Genomic DNA, 12478 nt, shown 5'->3' with positions numbered 1-12478 from the left:
CGCCAGGACATGGAAACAACCTAAGTGTCCATCGACAGATGAATGATAAAGAAGATGTGGCACATATATACAGTAGAATATTACTCAGCCATAAAAAGAAATGAAATTGAGTTATTTGCAGTGAGGTGGATGGACCTAGAGACTGTCATACAGAATGAAGTAAGTCAGAAAGAGAGAAACAAATACCGTATGCTAACACAGATATATGGAATCTGAAAAAAAAATTCTTCTGAAGAACCTAGGGGCAGGACAGGAATAAAGACGCAGATGTAGAGAATGGACTTGAGGACATGGGGAGGGGGAAGGGTAAGGTGGGATGAAGTGACAGAGTGGCTTGGACATATATACAGTCCCAAATGTAAAACACAAACTAGTGGGAAGCAGCCACATAGCACAGGGAGATCAGCTCGGTGCTTTGTGACCACCTAGAGGGGTGGGGTAGGGAGGGTGGGAGGGAGACACAAGAGGGAGGAGATATGGGGATATAGGTATATGTATAGCTGATTCACTTTGTTATAAAGCAGAAACTAACACAGCATTGTAAAGCAATTCTACTCCAATAAAGATGTTAAAAAAACCAAAAAGTTAGAGAGTAAAAAAATTCTAAAGAATTGGCCACACTCCTCCAATAGATTCTCTAACATTTAGCAGAACAGAATTCACACTGAATCTGGTTTATGAGTAAAAGACAAGTCAACTTTAAAGTGGATCAGAGATGACAACATTTCTTTTCCATGTGGCTGCTTTGGAGCCATATTTCTGCTGACCACTCAAAACCTTCCTCTTGAGTATTGTATGATATATTAGAACCAGGAATAAGGGGTGTTAGTGCTGGAAGGGTCACACAGTGGTCTGCAATTTAATTCACATATCCTTTCTGCACCAGACTCTTTAAGATCATTGAGTTATCCTAAGAATTTTGAAGCTGTAGAATTCAAGACAGTACATTACAATATGCCAATATTACTATTCTCCTGCTCTGACATTCTCCACTGATGAACAGATGAAGGAGAAGGAAGGGCAGTCAGCAGTAACTGAGAGTAAATGAAACTGGAATATTATAATTCAGTATCATTTGAGTGACTGAATTGGCTGGCAGAGTGTTCTCCAGTTAAGGGTGAGGGAAGATTAATTCTGCACATGACACCACTACTGTATTTATACAAGTCTACTGGGACAGTTGTTTGCCTTGATTTGTTTTCTTCATTCATTTCAGTCAGACAGTTGTGTTGACTGATTTTCCTTTTTGATGTATGAAATGACTGTTTGACTGAATTTACCATTTACTTTACACTAATGCACTGGAAAAATGATACATTAGTCAAATTGGATTGGCAGGTATGAAAATGTTTACCCCAGAACTAGACAGAAATATAATATTGCCTTCTACAGAAATGTAAGTCATATGCCCTGGATTTTGGGGAAATGTTCCAATTTTAACTATTTTGCCAAATTTCAAAAATGTAGGGTAACTGATCCCATAGTAAAAATAAGAAGATCTGCGACGTCCAGATAAAAATAGTTTTGTGTGACTCTGACAATCACATAACACAAAAGAAAAAAGTATTATGAGATAAATTTTAGTGATTTTCATACTTATTAAGAGGTGTTTCTATGTTAAACTTTTGAGTCTTATTCTAGAAGTTCTGTAGGAACAAACACTTCAAATATATTCATAGAAAACCCTCTTTATTTATAATTCCATTCTTCCAATATTTATAGTTACTATGACAGGCCATTTCTCCACATCCCGTCCCATGATTCTCTGCTCCTATTGAACATTTGGAAATTGGTGGCATGAGCAGGAAAGTGAAGCAGTTTTTGAGATTACTGAATAATGCTGATTTTATAAAGACTGCTTTCTTCCGTTGTTGGCAAACTTATTATGGTACCGATGGTTGGATACTACTCTTAGAGATGAAAAAGGTCTTAAGGAATCTTCCATATTCCATTCACCAATCTGTGTTCTTGTTCAAAGCAAAATTAATTCCTTTCAAAATTAACATATTAGCTTAATAATAATTTTTAATCTTAAAATAATCTATCTGGGAGAATGGGAATTTTTGGTGGGAAAAAGTGACAGAAGATGGGACGAAAAGAGAATTCATAGAAAGACAAAACAGCATTTTTTAAATGGTGGGTACGAACTTCTGTTTCCAACTATATCAGTTTACCTTAGGAAAACATACTAGAAAGGCCAGATAAATCATAAGCAACATTTGACTGTGAGCGTTAGAAAGCTACTGAGGTAGCCATGACCTAGAAAAGTAAAATAGAGAAAGAAACTCACTGAAGTGAGAACAATATTCTGCACATGCTTTTCTAGCCCAGTCATTTAGAAACTACTGATGAAGAGCAAAAGGCTGAGAAACCAAATGTGGCTCCTAAGAGGTAGAAAAGCCAGCAGATCTTAGGACAATGTCATAGGACTAAGGAAACCAGAATTGGAATTGAGAAATAACAAGGCAGCTAGAATTTTAAGGACCAAAATCACAGAGAGAGTAAAGATTCAGAGAACGGAGCTGGATTCAGCAACAGTGTTCCCTTGCAGTATTTTCCATGTATAATAGGTAGACAAGGCAAGATGCTAAGAAGTCAAACAAAAGCTAACTGAAGTCAAAGCAAAGACTTAGTTGGTTCATAATGCTGAAGAGACAAAATTGGGGTTCAGAACCTATGAAAGATTTGTGGCCCAATGGTAAACTAATGATATGAATTAGGACATTGAAATCTCTACATATGTGTGTGTGTGTGTGTCTGTGTTTGTGTGTGTGTGTGTGTGTAAGGAAGGTTGAGGCAACATCTACATTGAACCTTATAAAGAAGGAAAATGAGTATGAAGTTGGTCCAGTGACTGAGGTGATCTTCCCCTCTGCTCCCTACCTAAGAATAGGAAATTCTCTCCTCAAGAAAATACAGTTGACCCTTGAACAATGTAGGGGTTAGAGACACTGACTCCCTGTGCAGTCAAAAATCCACATATAACTTTATGGTCGGCCCTTTTTATCTGTGGTTCTGAATCTGAGGATTCAACCAACCACACATCATGTAGTACTGTATTACTTATTGAAAAAAAATCCATGTATAAGTGCATCTGTGCAGTTCAAACCCAGGTTGTTCAAAGGGCAACTGTAATGTCATTCAGATTCTATACAACTTGTCATATCCCAAGTCTGGTATTCACTGAAGAGCCACCAAGACTACCAAGAAAAGGAGAATTAGAATAAAAAACAAAACAGAATCAGAATCATAGATGACCTAAACATTAAAGTTCATACATATTTTGGTAAATATTATCAAGTTCAAGAAAATAGATGACAAGGTGGAGAACTTAACTTGACGACTAGAAACTATAAACTGATTGAAGTTGAACTGATAGAATTAAAAACTATACGAAATTTAAAACTCGGTACTGGATTGGACACAGGTAAAGAGAGGTAAGTGAACTGGAAGATAGAGCAGTAACAATATTAAGACTAAAGCATGGGAAACGAAAAGAATAAAAAGTAGACAAAAGCGCATTTGAGACACATGGGCCACAGTAAATATTTTTTATCATATGTGTAAACTGGAGTCCAAAGAAAAAAGGAGAGAGAGATTGGGATGAAAACAATATTTCAGAAATATTAACAGCTGAGAGTTCTCTAAAACTAAAAAGAATATATGGAGCCATAAATTCAATAAGCACTAAAAAATGCAACAAGAACAAATCCAAAGCAAACCACACCTGAGATCACCACAGTACAATTCATGAATAGCAAAGAAAAACATGACATCTTAAAAGCTGCCCGATGAAAAAGAGAGAGATTACTTTCAAAGGAACAATAGGATTAAGATTACAGCTTTCTTCTCAACGAAACTGACTGGATACTAGAAAATAATGGAATAACATTTTTAAGTGCTAAAGAAAAGAACTGCCCATTGGGAATTCTAGAGGCAGAGAAAATGTTGTTTGGAAGGAAAGATGAAATAAGGAAATTTGCAGACAAACAAAATTTAGAAAATATGTTCTCATCAGAACTGACTGAATTAAATTATACAGGGAGACCCGCAGGCTGAAGGAAGATTATCATAGACGAAAATGAGGACTTTATAAAGAATTATGTATAACAGAAGGAATAAATAAGTGGATAAACCTAAATAAAACCTAACAGCACAAAAAAGTAATAATAAAATATATCAAAAATTAAAATGCATTAAAACAAATGGAAGAGAAAAAGTAGTAAAAGATATTTAAGATCTCAGCATTGCTTGAGAAGCAGTAAAAGAGCTAATAAGTCATGGTACATGTGTAACTGCTACTTATGTAAAAATAACAAGCTAATACAAGGGAAAATGGAATTTGAAGAAATCTAAAAGGAAGAAAGAAGAGCAAAAGGAACATAACAAGGTGGGACAGATAGTAAACGAGGAGTAAACGGTCTACAAGAAAATACATTAACTGTAAATACTCAAAGGACAAGGATTATTAAAACAAAAAACGTAATTCTATGCCACCTACAAGAGACAAGAGTCAGATTGAAAATTAAAGGATTCAAAAATTATGTCCTAACAACAATAAGTAAAATTGAAGAAGATTTTTTAATGTTAACATAAATTTGAAAGCAAAAAGTATCACTGGCGATAAGGCAGGATAATAAAACCCACTGCTTCTTTACAAGGAATATATTATAAATCTAAACTTCAATGCAATAGATGAAGGGAAATTCCAAAAAAACTAAGTAGAAATAGAAAAATCTAAATTACCTAGATCAGTAACATAGAACCACAACAACAAATCAGCAGATTAGAGAAGATCTGAATACCAACATTAAAAACTTTGGCCTAAATTTACATAAAACACTGCAACAACACTGATGGAATATATATATATTATGCAGAAAATTTTAGGTGCACATGGCACATTTATAAAATTGACTATATTCCGGTTATAAAACAAGACTCCGAATAAGCAAGAAATTAAAAAATATATAACCAATATTTTACCAAATAGTTGGATATTAAAAACATACTTCTGATCATTATGTAAGTCAAAGATAAAGTGGCAATGGGAATCAGAATTTTATTAATTGAATGATAATGAAAATATGCCATAACAAAACCTGTGGGTTGCAAATAAAGCTGTGGCCACAGAGAAGTTTATGTATTCAAATTATATTTTCTAAATGTAAAAGGGAAAGGAATAAAGCAACTAGAAGATAACCTATCACCCTGAGGTAGGCAGCTCCTGAACTGTACCTGGTGGGGAAGGCAGGGCAGAACTTCAGGAGGCCAGCTGAGAGCACGGTGAACGCCACGTCAGGAGCAGTCTCCAAGAAAGAGCATTTAATGTACAAAGGGATGACTAAAATATATTTAAGAGCTAGCACCCTGACTCCTCTTAAGGATGACTTAACTTTGCTGGGGAAAAAATAAGAAGTGCTCGATGTAGAAGGTGAATAGCTTTATAATTCCCAGGAGAATCTTGGTACCAGGACCACACAATGAAGAACTTGGAGTCCCCGTGGCTAATCCAGCAGAGAGAAAAGGAGAAACAGAGATGCGAGAGAAAATAAAGGGAACTCTTGGTGCAATTTGGTGCTGCTGCAGGCCCAAGTCCAGGTATGTGCTCTCTAGCTCCCCATCTTAAATAAAAGCCACCACGTTCCTCAGTCTTTCAGGTACTTAGAATTTCTCTTTAGAACCTGAAAATGGGGTCAGGTTTCCTGTCTGCATTGCTACAGTCCAAAATAGAGGCAGGATGGTTGAAATAGTTCTCTATCTGGCAGAGGAGGCCTTGAAGCTGTGAGCCACTCACTGCAAACCAGCAGGACATGAAGGATTCTTGAGCAGACCTGAAGCTACTGGGAGGCCTTTCAGGAGTTAAATCCCATAGTAAATACTGTACCTTCATTGGCCCCTTCTCCCTCTCTGTCCAGTCTTCCTCCACTCCCATGGGGGCCCAAAGGGGTTAAATGAGCACTCTCTGACTTGTACTTGGTGGTCCCAGAACTTGACTTGGGCTTGGAGACTTCCATGAAAAGTCTGCCTTCCACCTACTGGCTTGGGTTTCTTGGTCTCTCTGCTGCAGGCTAATCCCTTCAACCTGCTTTTTCCATTTCTGCCAATAAGCCCCCTCTCCAGACCTTCCTAATGCTCTTCTGGGGCGGGAGGAGACTTACTGAGGGCAATGTTTATTTCTAGAGGGAGAGGTGACCACATGACCTCACAGTGGTCATCCCCTTGATTACTCAGTTTCTGTCTAGATTAGTCGTGGGTGTCTGTGCACCCCAGCCTCACCCCCAGGAGGCTTTAGATCACTGTCCTTATCTCAGCCCTGAGCCTCTCTCTGTCCTCCTTCCCTCCCTCTCCTTACCCATCTTTACCCACAGACTCGCAGACTTTCTGGACCTCTGAGGACGACAAGCACTTCACAGAACCTCTGCTACAGAACCAAACATACTGAAATGACTCTTTACAAAGCTATTGAAACAACAGAAAAAGAATACATGAGGATTGTTTCTCCTGAGGGTTCAATTACCTAGGGCGCCTTTAGCAAACTTTGATTGATAAATCTAACCTTTCCTTCCTTGGCAATAGTTGATCACACTGTGAGGAAAACAAGTTAGAGAAAGGAAAAGTAATATTTGGATTTCAAGGAAATAATAAAGATGCAGGGACTATCTTTGACTTTTGCAAGCTGAGAAGAGGTTTACATTTTGATTATTTGATGGCAGGAATCCCTTTTAAAACAGGGCCAGTCTCCATGATGCATTTAAAAATCAACCTTTTCAAATAGAGCCATAACCCCCACAAGATTTCCTGATTTCTCTGGGGTCAGATAAACCATCACATTTCACAGTGGTGCCCTGTATATGAAAGTGATAAACATAATCTGGAAGCACGGCAGTGGCTAAAAATATGGAGCTGGAAGGCATTCGTTGAAATGATTTTTTGCTTTTAATTCATTGCATAAAATGCTAATGTCCAAATTCAGGCAGGTAGATCTTACCAACCATCAAGAGCTTCAACCCTGCTAACAGCTAACGGTGCACTTTTAAACCCTACTTTGACTGCTCCAGAAACTTACTAGGTTTCTTTAATGCCTCTGTTACTATTTCCTTTGTGTCATTTTGCTTTTTTTAAAAAAACATAGCTGTGTGACCTTGGGGAAGTTATATTATTTCCTTGAGACTTGGTTGCCTTCTCTGTGAATATCTGGGTATAATTTTAGTATTGCTCAATAGAATTTTTGGTGATAATGAAAATATTCTATATCTGTACTATGCAAAGCAGTGTTCAATAGCTACATGGAGCTAATAAACATCTTTGAAATATGGCAAATGCAACTGAGGAACTGAATTTTTAACCTTATTTTAAAATTTGTTTCCATATAAATAATGCCACGTGGCTAGCATCTGTTGACAGTACAGATCTACATAATATTTTAAGAACACTCTCCACTCAAAAACTCTACCATTCATTAAGTCAACCTAAATAATTTTGCCCTCTGACAAACAGAAAATAATTTATGCTTCCCTTGAAATTATCTGTCAAGACCTTTATCAGTTAGGGGACATTATATTCTTAAAATTGACTTTGCTTTATGAAACTTTAATAATGTTGGAGTTCTCTGCCCTTGGTACCACCTTTGTGATGATGGGAAATACTGTGGATGATCAAGGACTATTTCAAGAGATCATGGAGAGAAACCGTCTGGATTTAATTTCATTATGAGGATGTCAAAATGTTAAATTACTTAAAATAAAACCCATACCGTTTTTATGCTAAGTTATATTCTACATGTAGCTGGAAAAATGTTAAAAATATTTTTAAAGAACTACACATCTGGGCTTCCCTGGTGGTGCAGTGGTTGAGAGTCTGCCTGCCGATGCAGGGGACACTGGTTCGTGCCCCGGTCCGGGAAGATCCCACATGCCGTGGAGTGGCTGGGCCCATGGGCCATGGCCGCTGGGCCTGCGTGTCCGAGCCTGTGCTCCACAACGCGAGAGGCCACAACAGTGAGAGGCCTGCGTACCGCAAAAAAAAAAAAAAAAAAAATTAGAAGTATCTGAAATAAGCCTAAATTCAGAGTTAATCAGATTGGCCTGCTTTCTCAGGGGGACTGGAATTCACTGCTCTTTCCCCTCAACTCCCTGATGTCAGTGGCACTTTCCGCAGATGAGGTGGCCTTCTCCGCCTACTGCAGAAGCTCAGTTCCCCCAGGCCCACTCCCTGTTTGAATCCCACCCTCGAGGCCAGGTGCCACCCTTCCCAGAACATTCGTGGTCTCATTTCAGTTTTTGACCTGCTCAGATTGAGTCCCTGTAGACTCTTTCTCAGCTTGAAACCTGATCTTCAACCCCTTTCCCTGACCTCGATGGTTACCTTCCTACTTTAGGTCTCAGGTGCTTTAGCTATAAAATGATATAGTTGCCCTTAATTCTAAAGTCTTCTTTCTAAAGCTCTACAATGTGGTGGCTCCTTGAAAATGTTTCTCTTTGCTGGTTTTAATTTTGTAGAGAATTAAAACCACAGCTACTCTAAAAGACAGTATGTTACATTGGATAAGGAAAGTGTGTTTTTGTAGTTAGATTAACAGGGATGGAAGACGACTTAGTATGTTTTAAGATACTCATGATCCATTCTCGTGAGAGTCAGGGGAAGAAGGGGAAGAGAGTTAATAAAATACCAAACCATTGTGACAAATTAAGTTAACAAAGATGTAGCTGATTAGTTACTACTTGAATAAGCCACACATATCCAATTCAAGTTTTCCTTTATTTTTCTAAGAAGGGATCCCAGTGAACTGAGTCCCATGTTCAGGAACTCCACGTTCAATGGCTTAGTCTTTAAAAACTGTTATGTTGCTGGAAGAAGAAATATTTCCCATCAAGTCCTAATTGATGTTTAGCTATCACGCACATTTGAAATAAATTTATTACTTTGCCTGATCTCAGTGTAATACATTCCAAAGGGGCAAAGAGCACACGAAAATTTATGGAGTCTCCATCTTCTACACTAAAGTGTGCAATAAATTACATAATATTGGGCCGTGAAATTCACAAGCCATAGAAACCACACCATTAGCAATGTATACAGTGGTAAACAGCAGGTAATGATAATGATATAAAACAAAACAGACTGTGTGTTGGCACTGCTGCCAATAAAGCAATCATTAAATGCATTCATATGCGTCTACGCTAGGTAAGCTCTTTGAGGGCAATTGCTATGAATTCTACATACCTGTCAGGATATTATATAGAGCCCAGTTTCTATGGCCTTTATTCAGAGACGCTGAGAAACAGTTACTGTGGGTAAATTCAGACCTTTTCTCAATATAGAATTTGGTCAACATGCATTCTGAACAGCAAAATTTCACACTGCTTTCAATTTTCCTACAGTAATTGCCACCTCAACAAATGCAGGATTAAGTATAATGGATTATAACAAGTTAGAAAGGAAAGATGGAAGAAAAGAAGGAAGGTAGAAAAAAGTTGCGTATGGAGTACATCAACATTTACGTAAAGAGTGGACCTAAAACTAACCTGAGGTTACCCTAAACTATTAGCGTATGATATAGAAGCGTAAGTGAAAAAAATAAAAAAAAAACAGCAAGGAAAACTCAAAGATTCTTTGTTTTTTCACTTTACTGCATATACACGTCCATCTTAAACAATCTATATGCTTATATCCAATAAGAGCATTGTTTTGCAAGGCTATTTGGGTTCTATCAGCATGTAAAGGTCGGACAACTCAACTTTAGCAGAGTTAGCCTTCAGGTGAATAATTGCTTCTTTCAGGTTGTGAGCATTTCAATTTTCCAGAAATGTTTCCCAAAAAATGAAAACTAAAAGAGTCCTAGGACAGCGTCCTTTAGAAGTTTTATAGTATCAAGGTTTTTGGAGGAAGAGTATCCTTGTCGATTATCAACACAATGATTCCAAGCAGGTCAATTTATGCTGAGAATATTATATAACAGAACCCACTTCACCTCCATTATACTGACAATGATCTTCCTTGTTTCAACCTTGTGCTTCTTAGTAAAGTTGAAAATACTGAGCCAAGAACAGACAGTGACAATGCCAGAGACTCAGATGTACCTATAAGGTGCCTTCAGACAACATCAGCCACCCAGGCTAAAGTCCTGGTTTAAAACATCCCAACATGAATGAATCTCAAAAACCATATGCTGAGCAAGTGAAGCCAGATCAAAAGGGCACCTACTGTATTATTCAACTTACATGAAATTCTAAACTGGGCAAAATTCATCTCTAAAGATAAAAATCAGATCCATGGTTGCCTTGGGGTGGGAGATGGGGATACTTTTACAAAAGCCTAGGAGGAAACTTTCTAGGGTTTTAGAATTGTTATCGATCTTAATGGGGGTGGTAGTTATACAAATGTGTACATTAATTAAAAGTCATTGAACCGTTGACTAAAAATGTCTGCATTTTATTGTGTGTAAATGATACCTTAATAAAGTTGATTACAAAATGAACCAAAAACAAAACAAAGAAGAAGAAAAACCTCTCAAGACCTCAAAGGAAATACACTGTTTTCTTCCAGGGTACCAGATTGGAAATGAGGCACTGGTCTGTTCTACCCTCAGATTATCCCGAGGATTATCTAGTCTATTTTAAAGCACTAGAGTCCCCTATCAGAAAAACTCACCCCATGTTTAATTACTTTGACTTCTTCTCTGCCTCTTCTCCCACACGGTGAAGTCATTTACGGAAGAAAAACCAGCTTTTTCCAACTTTGCATCATCACATATTCTTTCCAAAGCTACTATTTATGGAATAAAATTTGGCTACACTTTGTAAAAATCTAGTTTTTTGAGCCTTACAAATCTTAACAGTTAACCTATTGCCTCCTTTGGAATTTGGGAAAAAAATTATTTTGAAAATGAATAGCTGAGATTTGACATTTTTGTGTTTTGTGATTTTCTCTTCCCCTAAGAGAGAAGTGAGTAGGAATGAGAAACACATACATAAAGAAAAAACAAATTATCTTGCTGCCTTTGCATGGTTATAATTTATAGGAGGCCCTTTTCAACAATAATCTATTATCAGAATCAATAAAAATAATCTCCATGAAGGCCAGGCCAGGATATTTGTCTCTTTTTCAGCAGATTGCAATACAAACCACATTCATGGATATGCTTCTTCATGATCTTTGTAATACTGTAACAGCTGACCATTTCCTCATGCCTCTTCACCTTAACTTAAACCTGGTTTTTCATTAATGACCTCACATTTCCTTCTCTATCACTTGGTTGTCGGCCTCTTTTCCAACTCCAACTCCAACTCGCATTTCACTCTGGAACCAAAGGAAGACTCACACCTTCCTGCTTTTTAGTGGTACCTCAAGGTCATTACCATATTGTGATCACCCTGAAGAACAGCCAGACAATTGTTATTGCAGAGCCATCTGACAGTTTGTAGCTCTAAAAATTAACTAAGGACTGCATTTGTCAAAAATACCCTAGTTTAAGATTTTGGTAATATAGCAACAGTAATTCCGAAGTCATTTAGGACGATCAGTGTGGGAAGCACCCTCCTTCGGGAAGATCCTTTGCCATACAATACACTTTCCCTGTCAGGTAATAAGGAAGCATGGCCGTGGAGATTAAACTTTTGCGGAAAGAAATACTTGGCTTTGAGAAGGCTTGAAGTTCATACATTTTTCTTGACTTAGATTCCCCATTAATTACATTATCCACAGAGAGGTAATTATCAGAATTATGTAAGCAATTAAGGAGATGCTACTCCACATTCTTTCAGCTTGTTGACCTTTCTCACTTTATTTCATGTGGCTATCTGAAACATCAGTGATTTACATGTCTTTTTTTTTTTTAACAGATTTCTGTGTGTGTGTGTGTGTGTCCCCATGATGAAAACATCATTAAAATAAAATATCATGAATAGACTCTTAAGAAGCAGAGTCTACTTAAAGTCCTGGAAAATGTGAAAGCACTAATATTCATGGACAACTCTACACTCTGAACGCTACTCTAAATTTTATTGATCTCTATTTTGTCTAGGAGTTTTTCAAATTTTCTACCATGATCATTTGTTAGTTTTATAATTACATAATAAAGGCATTACATCATACAATCTTTTGTTATCCATTGCAGTTTTAAAACTATTAATTTCCTTGTCCTCAGCAGATATGTCATAGATTATTAGTACACAAGCAAAGACTTTCAACGTAACAGTACTCTATAGTGAGAAGAACTATACTGAGCTATCTCTATCCTAAGACAATGCACTAGGAAAGCACTAGGAATTCTTAAGCACTAGGAATACAGAGACAATCAAGGGGCAAGTTCCTTGCCTTCGAGTATACATAATCATTATAGCAAATGCTTAAATAGCACTTAGTATATAACTCACCACAGCAGTCTTATTATACTCCTTTTAAATAGGTGAGCAGAGGAAGCCACAGGGAAGTCATAGGGTAAAGCCAGAATTTGAACCTAGGTAGACTAGTACAC

The sequence above is a fragment of the Mesoplodon mirus genome (assembly GCF_964341445.2).
Source record: "Mesoplodon mirus genome assembly, contig: HAP1_SCAFFOLD_530, whole genome shotgun sequence".
NCBI classification, from domain to species: domain Eukaryota; kingdom Metazoa; phylum Chordata; class Mammalia; order Artiodactyla; family Ziphiidae; genus Mesoplodon; species Mesoplodon mirus.
Note: the sequence above shows the minus strand (reverse complement) of the source record.